Below are 10,761 nucleotides of genomic sequence, written 5' to 3'. Positions count from 1 at the left end.
GTCAGCATCACTGGTTGTTGTAACAGGGCTCCTAACCCATAAAGCTACCGCACATGACTGGGCATCAAAGCAGATCTATTTAAATGTAGAAACAAATAAAGAGAGACGGCTAAAATGGGGAGCCAAACAAATAACCTCAAAATGAAAGGAAAGGAGGAATCCCCAGAAAAGGAGCTAAAAGAAATTGAGGCAAGCAAATTATCAGATGTTGAGTTCAAAGTAATGGTTATCAGGATGCTCATGAAACTTATACAGAAGTCAAGGAACAGAAACTATGAATAAGAACCAAATAGAAATGAAGAATGAAATATCGGAAATGAAGAATACACCAAAATCAATCAAAAGCAGCCTAGATGAAACAGAAAATCAAATCAGTGATTCGGAAGACAAGGTAGAGAAAAACAGTCAGAGCAAAAAAATAGAAAAAGACAGACAGAATGAGGAGAGTTTAAGGGAGCTTTGGGACAACATGAAATGTAACAACAGTCTCATCATAGGAATACAAGAAGAAGAAAAGGAACAAGTTATAGGAAACTTGTTTGACAAAATAATGACAGAAAATTTCTGTAACTTGAAGGAAACAGCCATGCAATTTCAGGAAGCACAGAGTCCCAATCAAAATGAATCCAAGGGGGCTTACACCAAGACACAGCAAAATTAAAATAGAAAATTTTAAAGACAAAGAGAGAATCTTAAAGACAGCAAGAGAGAAACAATTAGTTCCCCGCAAGCGCACTTCGATAAGGCTGTCAGCTGATTTCTCAACAGAAACAATACAGGCCAGGAGCGATTCGTATGAAATATTCCTGTAATAAAAAGCGAAGACCAGCAACCAAGACTTCTGTACCCAGCAAGCCTCTCATTTAAAATGGAAGGCGACATAAAGAGCTTCTAAGACCAAAATAAAAAACAAAAACAAAAAAACCCCCAAAAAACAAACAAAGAAACAAACAAAAATGGAAGGAGTACATTTCCACCACACCAGCGTTGTAAGAAATGCTAAAGGAACCGCTTTAAGAAGGAGAAATAGAGAGAAAGAGGAAAACAGGTACAAAAGGGGAAAAATGGCCATGACTAAGTACCTATCAATAATAACCTTAAATGTAAATGGATTAAATGCTCGAATCAAAAGACATAGGGTAGCTGAATGGATAAGAAAACATGACCCACATGCATGCTGTCTACAAGAGACCTACCTCAGAACAAAAAATTTACACAGACTGAAAACAAAAGGATGGAAAAAATATCCCATGAAAATGGAGATGAAAAGAAAGCTGGGGTAGCAATACTTCTTTCTGCAGAAATAGACTACAAACAAAGTCCCTAATAAGAGACTAAGAAAGACACTACATAATACTTAAGTGTTCAGTCCAACAAAAGGCTATAGCCCTTGTAAACATATCTGCACCCAATATAGAAACACCTAAATATATAAAGAAGGTCTTAGAGGAATTTAAGAAAGAGAATGATAGCAATGCAGTCATAGCAAGGGATTTTAACATCCCACTGCCAACAATGAACAGACCTTCCAGACAAAAAACATCAGCAAGGATATGGCAGCATTAAACGACAAGCAAGAACAATCGCAACTACTTGATATCCACAGAACATTTCACACCAAAGAAGCAAAATATACATTCTTCTCAAATGCACATGAGTCATTCTCAAAGATAGGCCACATGGTAGAACACAAAATAAGCCTTTTTTTTTTTTTACACTTGTTCAAGTGCAGTTGTCTCCAAGAATAAGTGTTAACAAATTCAAGAAAATTGAAATCATCAAGAATTTTTTTTGGATCACAATGGCCTGAAACTGGAAATCAACATCAAGAAAAAAAAACCCCAAAACGTTCAAATATATGGAACCTCAATAACATCGTATTACATAATGAATGGCTTAACAATGAGATCAAGGAACAAATCAAAAAGTGCCAGGAAACAAATGAAAATGAGCACACAACCCAAAACCGATAGGACACAGCAAAGGCAGCCCTGAGAGGGAAGTTCATAACCATACAAGACTATCTAAAGAAGATAAAGAAATCTCAAATAAAAATCTGAACCGACATCTTAAAGGACTAGGAAAACAACAAAGTCCAGAGTGAGTGGAAGGAAGGAAACGATCATGATCAGAGCAGAAATAAATGACATAGAGACAAAAAAGTCAAAGATTAATGAATCCAGGAGCTGGTACTTGGAAAAAATAAAGAAAATTGAAATCTTTAACCAGACTCATCAAGAAAAAAAATAGACAGAACCCAAATAAAATCAGAAATGAAAGGTGAGAAGTAACAACTGATACCACAAAATAGAACAGATTGTAAGGAACTACTATGAACAACTCTATGTCGAGAAATGGGACAACCTGGGCAAAATAGATAACTTTCTAAAAACATACAATCTTCCAAAACTGAATCAGGAAGAAGAAGAAAACTTGAGTAGAACAATAACAACTAGTGAATTTGAAGCAGTAATCCAAAAACTCCCAGCACATAAAAGCCCCGAACAGATAATTTCACAGGCAAATTTTACCAATCATTCAAAGAAGAACTAATACTTATTCTTCTCATTGTATTCCAAAAAGTTCAAGAACAAGGAAGACTTCCAAACTCTTTACAAGGAGGCCAGGATTATCCTAATTCCAAACCAAGTAAAGACATAACAAAAAAAGAAAATCACAGGCCAGTATCTCTGATGAACATAAATGGTTAAATCCTCAACAAAATACTAGCAAACTGGATTCAGCAATACATAAAAAATATCATACACCACGATCAAGCGGGTTTTATCCGGGGATGCAAGGATGGCACAACATCCCCAAATCAATAAATGTGATACATCACACAAACAAAATGAAGGACAAAAAATACGTGATTACATCAATCGATGTGGAAAAAGCATTTGATAAAATCCAACGCATGATTATGATAAAAACCTTCAGCCAACTGGGATTAGAGGGAGCATACCTCAATATAATAAAGGCCGCGTTTGAAAAACCTGTGTCCAACGTCATATTCGATGGGCAAAAAATTAAAGCATTTCCCCTAACATTAGGAACAAGACAGATGTGTCTGCAATCACTCCTCTTATTCAACATAGTAGTGGAAGTCCTAGCCACAGCAATCAGACAAGAAATAAAAGGCATCCAAATTGAAGAAGAGGAGGTAATGCTGTCATTTTTCACAGACAACATGATATTATATACAGAAAACTCTACAGGCTCCCCGCAAGAAGCTACTCATCCCAATAAGTGCATTTAGCAAAGTAGCAGGATACAAAGTCAATGTTCAGAAACCGATGGCATTTTTATACACCAATAATGAACTGTCAGAAACAGAAACTAAGAAAATATTGTATTTACTATTGCAGAAAATAATAATAATGAAATACCTAGGAGTAAATTTAACCAAGGTGGTAAAAAGCCTGTATTCAGAAAACTATAGGATCCTGAAGAAAGAAATCAAGGAAGATACAAGTAAGTTGACGCAAATCCTTCATGGATAGGAAGAATTTACATCATTAAAATGTCTATACGACCCAAAGCAATCTATAGAATCAATGCAATTCCTAATAAGAAGCCAATGGCATATTTCTCAGGCCTAGAACAAATATTCCAAAAATTTATATGGTACCGAAAATGACCCCAAATAGCCTCAGCAATCTGGAGAAAGAAGAAACAAGCTGGAGGAATAGCAATACGTGATATCAAGTTATAATACAAGGCCACTGTAACCAGAACAGTCTGGTACTGGCATAAGAACAGATGCATGGATCAAGGGAACAGAATGGAGAGCCCAGAAATAAACCTAGTCTTTTCAGTCAATTAATATTTGACAAAGGAGGCAAGAGTATACAATGGAGTAAAGACAGTCTCTGCAATAAATGGTGTTGGAAGAACTTGACTGGTACATGTGAAAAAAATGAATCTGGACCACCATCTTACACCATATACCAGAATAAACTCAACATGGATGAAAAAAAATCTTAGTGGAAAACACAGGCATTAAAATTTCTAATATCTCACATAGCAACATTTTTACCAATGTAACTCCTAGGGCAAGGGAAATAAAGGAAAAAATAAACAATTGGAACTACATCAACTTAAAAATCTTTTGGCGTGGGTAAAAATCATCAAAATGAAAAGGGAACCCGGCTGCGTGGGAGAACAAATTTGTCAACATGACATTGGAAAAGGGGTTAATCTCCAAAATACATGGAGACTATATTAGGTGACTCAACACCAGGAAGACACACAATCCAATAAAAAAAGGGGGGCAGAGGACCTGAATAGACACTTCTCCAAGGAGGACATACAGAGGGCCCATAGACATATGTAAAAATGCTCAACATCACTAGCCATCAGAGAGTTGCAATTTAAAACCACAATCAGTTATTACCTCACACCTGCCCTAAAAGCTATCATTAATACATCCACAAACAAGCGCTGATGAGGATGCGGAGTAAAGGGAACGCTGGTGCACTGTAGGTGGGCATTTAGACTCATGCAGCCACTGTGGAAAACAGTACTTCCTCGCAGGATTTCCTCACAGAACTAAAAATAGAACTACCTTTTGACCCAGGGCTTCCGCTCCTGGGAATACACCCTAAGAATCCCAGAAGACTAATTCAAAAGAATTGAGGCACCCCCATGTATATAGCAGCGCTATTTACACTAGCCAAGATTTGGAAACAGTCTGAGTGCCCATCAGTAGATGATGGATTAAAAACCTGTGGTACATCTACACAATGGAATACTAGGCAGCAGAAAGAAAGAGGGAATTCCAACCTTTTGCGACAGCATGGTTGGAACTGGAGACTATTATGGCAAGTTAAATAAGCCAGTCAGTGAAAGGCAAATTCCATATGATCTCACTTTTAAGAGGAATCTAATGGACAAAATAAGCTACCGAGCAAAATAGAACCAGAGGCATGGAATCATGGAACAGACTGACAGTTGTAAGAGGGGAAAGGAGGGTCAGGGACTGATCGAAAGAACGTGAAGAGATCAATAAAAGAACATATGTGGAGGATCTATGGACATGGACTATGGTGGGGGGGTCTGACTATGGAAATGCGGTGTGGGTTGGCCAAAGGGTGGTTCAGGGGGGGAAACAGGGACAAGGGTAAGAGTACATAAACAATAAAACATTTAAAAAGTCCTATCTTCAGCAGATTCAGAAAGACAAGTCTTATCAAACCAAGGTTCAAAGTTGTAAGAAAAATGATTACAAGTTAAGCTATCACACAAAACAATGATATTAACATGTGTTTTACATTTTTAAATTTTATATGAACTTGAACATTAAAAAGCACAGTTTTTAAATTATCGACTTGAGAGAGAGAGAAATGGAGAGAGAGAGAAAAAAACTTTGATTTGTTGTTTCACTTATTTATGCATTCATTGATTGATTCTTATATGTCCCCTGACCAGAGATGAACCTGCAACTGTGGTGTACAGCAGCAATGCTCTACCCAACTGAGTTACCTAGCCAGGGCAACCTGATGTTTTTTAAATTAAAATTTTTAGGGTGACATTGGTTAATAACCTATATTAAAGTCAGATGTACAGCTTTAAAAAATACATCTGTATATTCTATTGTGAGTTCACCACCCAAAGTCTAGTGTCCTTCTGTCACCATATGTTGCACACCCTTTACCTTCCTCATCCTACCCCCACTCCTCTTCCCCTCTGATAACTGCAATTCTGTTGTCCGTATCTCTGAACTTATTTTTTGTTTGTTTTCATTCTACTCTCTATCAGCAGGCCAAAGACCATTGAAATCGATATTTACCGAAAAGTTCACAGAGAGCGCGTGTTAGGAAATCAGCTTGCATTTAGTATTTATAAAATTTGGGGGCTATAAACTTTCCATTGCACTTACACAAGGCACATCAATGGATCTCTTCATAGTCCTGGCTATTTGTCTTTCTTGTTTGGTTCTCCTTTTCCCATGGAACCGAAGCTATGCCCAGGGGAAGCTGCCACCTGGCCCCACTCCTCTCCCAATCATTGGAAATGTTCCACAGATAAATATTAAGAACATCAAGGAATCCATAAACAAGGTTAAATATGATACATTTTCTTCAAGTTGTTTGCAATGAGTAAATAAGACAGCCTTGTAGCTAAGTAAAATATGGTCTCAGACACCATGCTTTAAAGGAGTAGTTTGAAAGGGAAGTGTCCATCAGACACCCAGATATAATTTTATTTTTTAAATTTAATTAAATTTACTGGGATAACATTGATGAATAACACTTTCCAGATTTCAGGTGTACAAATCCATAACGCATCATCTGTCTGCTACATTGTGGGCTCACCACACAAAGTCTAGTGTCCTTCAGTCACCATACATTTCACCCTCTTTATCCTCCATTCAAGCCTCCTTCGCTTTTGGTAACCACCATACTGTTTGTGCCTATGAGTTTGTTTGTTTGTTTTGTTCATTTGTTGCTTGCCGTTTTATATCACACACGTGAGTGAAATCATGTGGTCTTTTTCCTTTTCCACCTGATGTGATTTTAGAAGGCATACAGCTAGAGAGGTCCAGAAGAGAATGAGAACTACAAGGTGATTGTTAAAATTGCCAAAAGTAGAAATTCCCTGTCCATATTGTGAGCTAGGTCTATTTATTTATTTACTTACTTACTTACTTACTTATTTATTCTTTGCAGGGTGCCAGTACAAAACAGATTCATTTTATTTTTAAATTTTTTAATTTTCAAATCATGTTTATTCTATTACAGTTGTCCCAATTTTCCCCCTTTACCCGCCTCCACCCATTCCATCCCCACCCCCTGCTCCCACAGTCAGTTCCCACTCTGTTGTCCATGCCCTTGGGTCATTCATACATGTTCTTGGTCTAGTCCCTTCCCCTTCTTTCCACCACTATCCATCTTCCCCATCCCCTCTGGTCACTTTCAGTCTTCTCCATGTTTCATGCCTGTTGTTTATTTTATTCATTAGTTTATTTTATTGAATAGATTCCAGTTATAGGTGAGGTCATATGGTATTTGTCTTTCACTGACTGGCTTATTTCACTTGGTATAATATTCTCCAATTCCATCCATGTTGCCACAAAAGGTGGGAGTTCCTTTTTTCTTTCTCTCTTTCTTTCTTTCTTTTTAAATACAGATTGATTTTTTTATTTATTTTTTAAAGGTCAGGATCCATTATAAAATATTTAAAAAATGAAATCCATTATAAAGTCTCAACAATTAACACCACATGGCACCAGCACAGAAAAAATCAAGGAGATCAACTAATTAAAATGAGCATTCTAGAAACAAACATACATGTTTCTCTAACAATGTAATATATGATTAAATTGATATTTCAAATCAATGGGGAAAATAAGGCTTATTCAACAAATAAAGTGCATGGACCACTATTACTTGAAATAAAACAAATATAGAGCCCTATTTCACACATTATACAACAAATATTCAGGTGAGTTAAAAATCAATATGTAAAATCTAAGGAGTTTAAGGAGAAAATACAAAGAAATATTTTTCTTACCCTGGAGTAAAACTTTCAAATCCAGAAGCTATAAAGTAAAATATTGATAATATGACTATATTAAACATTTAAGACTATACAGTAATATATATATTGAAAAGTTAAAGGACAAGTAACAGAATAAGAAAGTACTTGCAACACATCTAAAAAAGGGTTAATTTTTTTTTAGAGAAAAAATTCTACAAACATTTAATCAAAAAATGGATAAAGAATACCAAAAAGTCATTTAAACCTTTTTAAAAATAACAGAAATAGGCAAGAAATATACAAAAACAGGTTTAGTTTCAACAAATAATTAAATAACAATTAAAATAACACATCATTGTCATGATCCAATTAATACATATTAAAAATATTGGTAATATCAAGTATTGGCAACTGTAAAAGGAACTGGGTATTCATAGACTCTTTTTCTTCATCTTAAAGCAGTCCCTTTAGCATATTTTGCGGTGCTGGTTTGGTGGAGGTGTATTCGTTTAGCCTTCTTTTGTCTGGGAAACTCATTTAGCCTTCCATTTTCATTGAGAGCCTAGCTGGGTCGAGCAATCTTGGTTGCGGGCCTTTGCTTTTCATTACTTGAAATATTTCTTGCCATTCCCTTCTGGCATGCAGTGTTTCTGTTGAAAAGTCAGCTGCTAGCTGTACCAGGGCCTCCTTATATGTTACTACCTCTGTCTCCCTTGATGCCTGTAGGATTCTCTGTCTTAGATATTTGCCATTTTAATGATGATGTGTCTTGGAGTGGTCCTCATTGGGTTTCTCTTGAATGCGACCCTCAGTGCTTTCTGGACTTGTGGGACTTTTTCTCTCTTCAAATTGGGGAAGTTTTCCATCATGACTTTTTCAAACAGGTTCTCTATCCCTTCCTCATCCTCTTCTCCTTCTGGTATCCCTGCTATATGGATATTATTGTGTTTCAGGTTGTCCTGCATTTCCCTCAATGCCTCTTCATTCTTTTTGAGTCTTTTTTTATTTTCTTGCCCTTTCTGGGAGCTTTTTTCTACCATGTCCTCCAGCTAGCTGATTTGGTCCTCAGCTTCATCTAGCCTGCCTTTGATTCCTTCTACTGTGTTCTTCAATTCAGAAACTGTATTCTTCATTTCTTCTTGTCTCTTATCAATCATTTCTATGTCCTCTTTTGTGCTGATCTAGTTTGCAGTAAGTTCCTTGTAGAACCTTGTAGTTCCTGTAATTTTTTCTAATTCTCTCTGAGCTCCAAGCTCATTGAGCTTCCTTAGAACTGTTGTTTGGAACTTAATATCTGATAGTTTACTTGCCTCTATTTCATTTCATTCTCTTTTTGAGAATTTCTCCTTTCCCTTCAAGTGGTTGGGGGGTGGCATTTCTTTGTCTTCCCATTATGTGTGAGATTCTTCTTTTGTGCTGCTTCTTCTTAAATTGATCTGTCTTGATTTCCTGACTTTGTGATGTGAAGTTCTGTGGTAGAAGACCACCGCTTTTTGTTTCTGGGTCTGCCTGTGAGGATGTCAGATGATGACCCTGTATGACCTTAGGCTATCTGTTTGAGACTTCCAGGAATCTACTGTCTGGCTGTCTCCAGTTGTTAATCTAGTCACTCTGCACCCAGCAGCTCAGCAGTTAGGCTTAGACACTTCAGTGTGGGGCAGAGTCCCTCCTGGGGGCGGGGCTATTGTGTCCTCTCCAGCTGCTGCCACTCAGGGGTGTGGTGTGCCTGAGCAAGATGACTGCTGCCATATGGGGAATGAGTCAGCACCGGTATCCCGCCGGCTACTCTCTCCGTTCTCTCCCCAAAGCCACCTTACCCAGCCTCTCCTCTGGTGTCTCTAACCCACTCTGTTATCCCCTTTGCCAGAGACCAGGATAAGTGGCTGCAAATAAAAATATATGCATTGGCCCTTTAAAAGGCTCTTTGCTTCTCCAGCCGCCTGTCTCTGGCAGGGGAGAAAGGCTGCTGATTTTCCACAGCTGGCTGTTGTCTGTGTACTTTTTGGGCTCTGGTGCAGTAGGCTGGGGATCCGCACTCATGGTTTAGACTCTGGTCTTCTCAGGAGGATCCCACTGGCCATTTCAATATCCTTCTGGTGCTGCTGCCCATGGGCAACCCGCCTGCCTTCTCAAGTCTCTACCACACTCCTTCCCCATTAGGTTGTGCTAAAGCTGATTCTACACTCTGTCTGAGGTTATAAGGCTCCTCTCTCACTATTGTTCAGTTGTTTGTTCCAGGTGATTGCTCCACAATTTTGTTGTAATTCCAGATTGGTCCTGGGAGGAGGTCAGGGTGACTTCCATTCACTCCTCTGCCATCTTGATTTTCTCTCCTTATCATTTTGGAGTGGATAGTTTCCAGGCCTGGTGTGAGCAGCCTGCCTGCCATTTCCTTTTCCTCTGGGCTCTCCTGATTCCTTGAGCCCATGGCTTCCTCTGACATGACATCAGACATCAGACATTTGGATGGACAGGGAAAAGAGCAGGTAAAGTTTCTGTCAAATGTACAGATCTGAGAATACATCCTTTTTTTCATGCACAATTTGATAGTTGCTCTGGAGAATTCTGATGGTGTTGTGAATCCTAATCCTTACACATGACATGATGTAGTTCTCTGGAAGTTTTTGTAATTTTCCTTTTAATCATGGTGCTCTGAAATTCTGTGATCATGTGTTTTGGGTTGGATGTTTTGTTTTGTTTTTCACTCATGCTGATATATGTGTCAAGGGAATTTTCTACCCACATGGCAAACTATGGAAGTCTTTCCTCTAGTGCTGTTCATTCTCTATAGGTTTTGGTTTTTGTTTAGTCTGGCTGCTGAATTTCAGGAAGCAGGATGGAGAAAGAAGCTAAGAGTCTCTGTATTCAAGAAAGAGATTCTTACCTAACCTTTCTTTTCAGCCCTATACCTCACTCTTTCCCCATCCTTGTCCAGTGTCCCTGAGTGTAGTGCCTCTTAAGTTTCATTTCTCTATTCAGTAAGCCTCCCTTGATGTATCAGGCAGAAACAGTCACTTGACGAAAGGAGTTGTCAAAGGAGCCTGGGTAGGGAGAGCTACCTTTTTCAGCCTGTTTCTACCTCCACCTTCATTGACTCTGGTACTTCTAAATACCAAAATATACAGGAATGTAAGGACACACAAATAACTTTTCCTCATCATATAACTTCCTCTTCTGACACTGAGGTTACAATTTCATCATCTCTATCGAGTTCCTTATCTCTTCTCAATATGCTTTCTGTGTTTCAGAAATTTGTTGGGGATTTGTTGGCTGTTTCCT

The sequence above is a fragment of the Pteronotus mesoamericanus genome, unplaced genomic scaffold (assembly GCF_021234165.1).
Source record: "Pteronotus mesoamericanus isolate MK-2021 breed Mesoamerican mustached bat unplaced genomic scaffold, CSHL_Meso_final contig_24, whole genome shotgun sequence".
NCBI classification, from domain to species: domain Eukaryota; kingdom Metazoa; phylum Chordata; class Mammalia; order Chiroptera; family Mormoopidae; genus Pteronotus; species Pteronotus mesoamericanus.
This window is presented reverse-complemented; position numbering follows the sequence as displayed.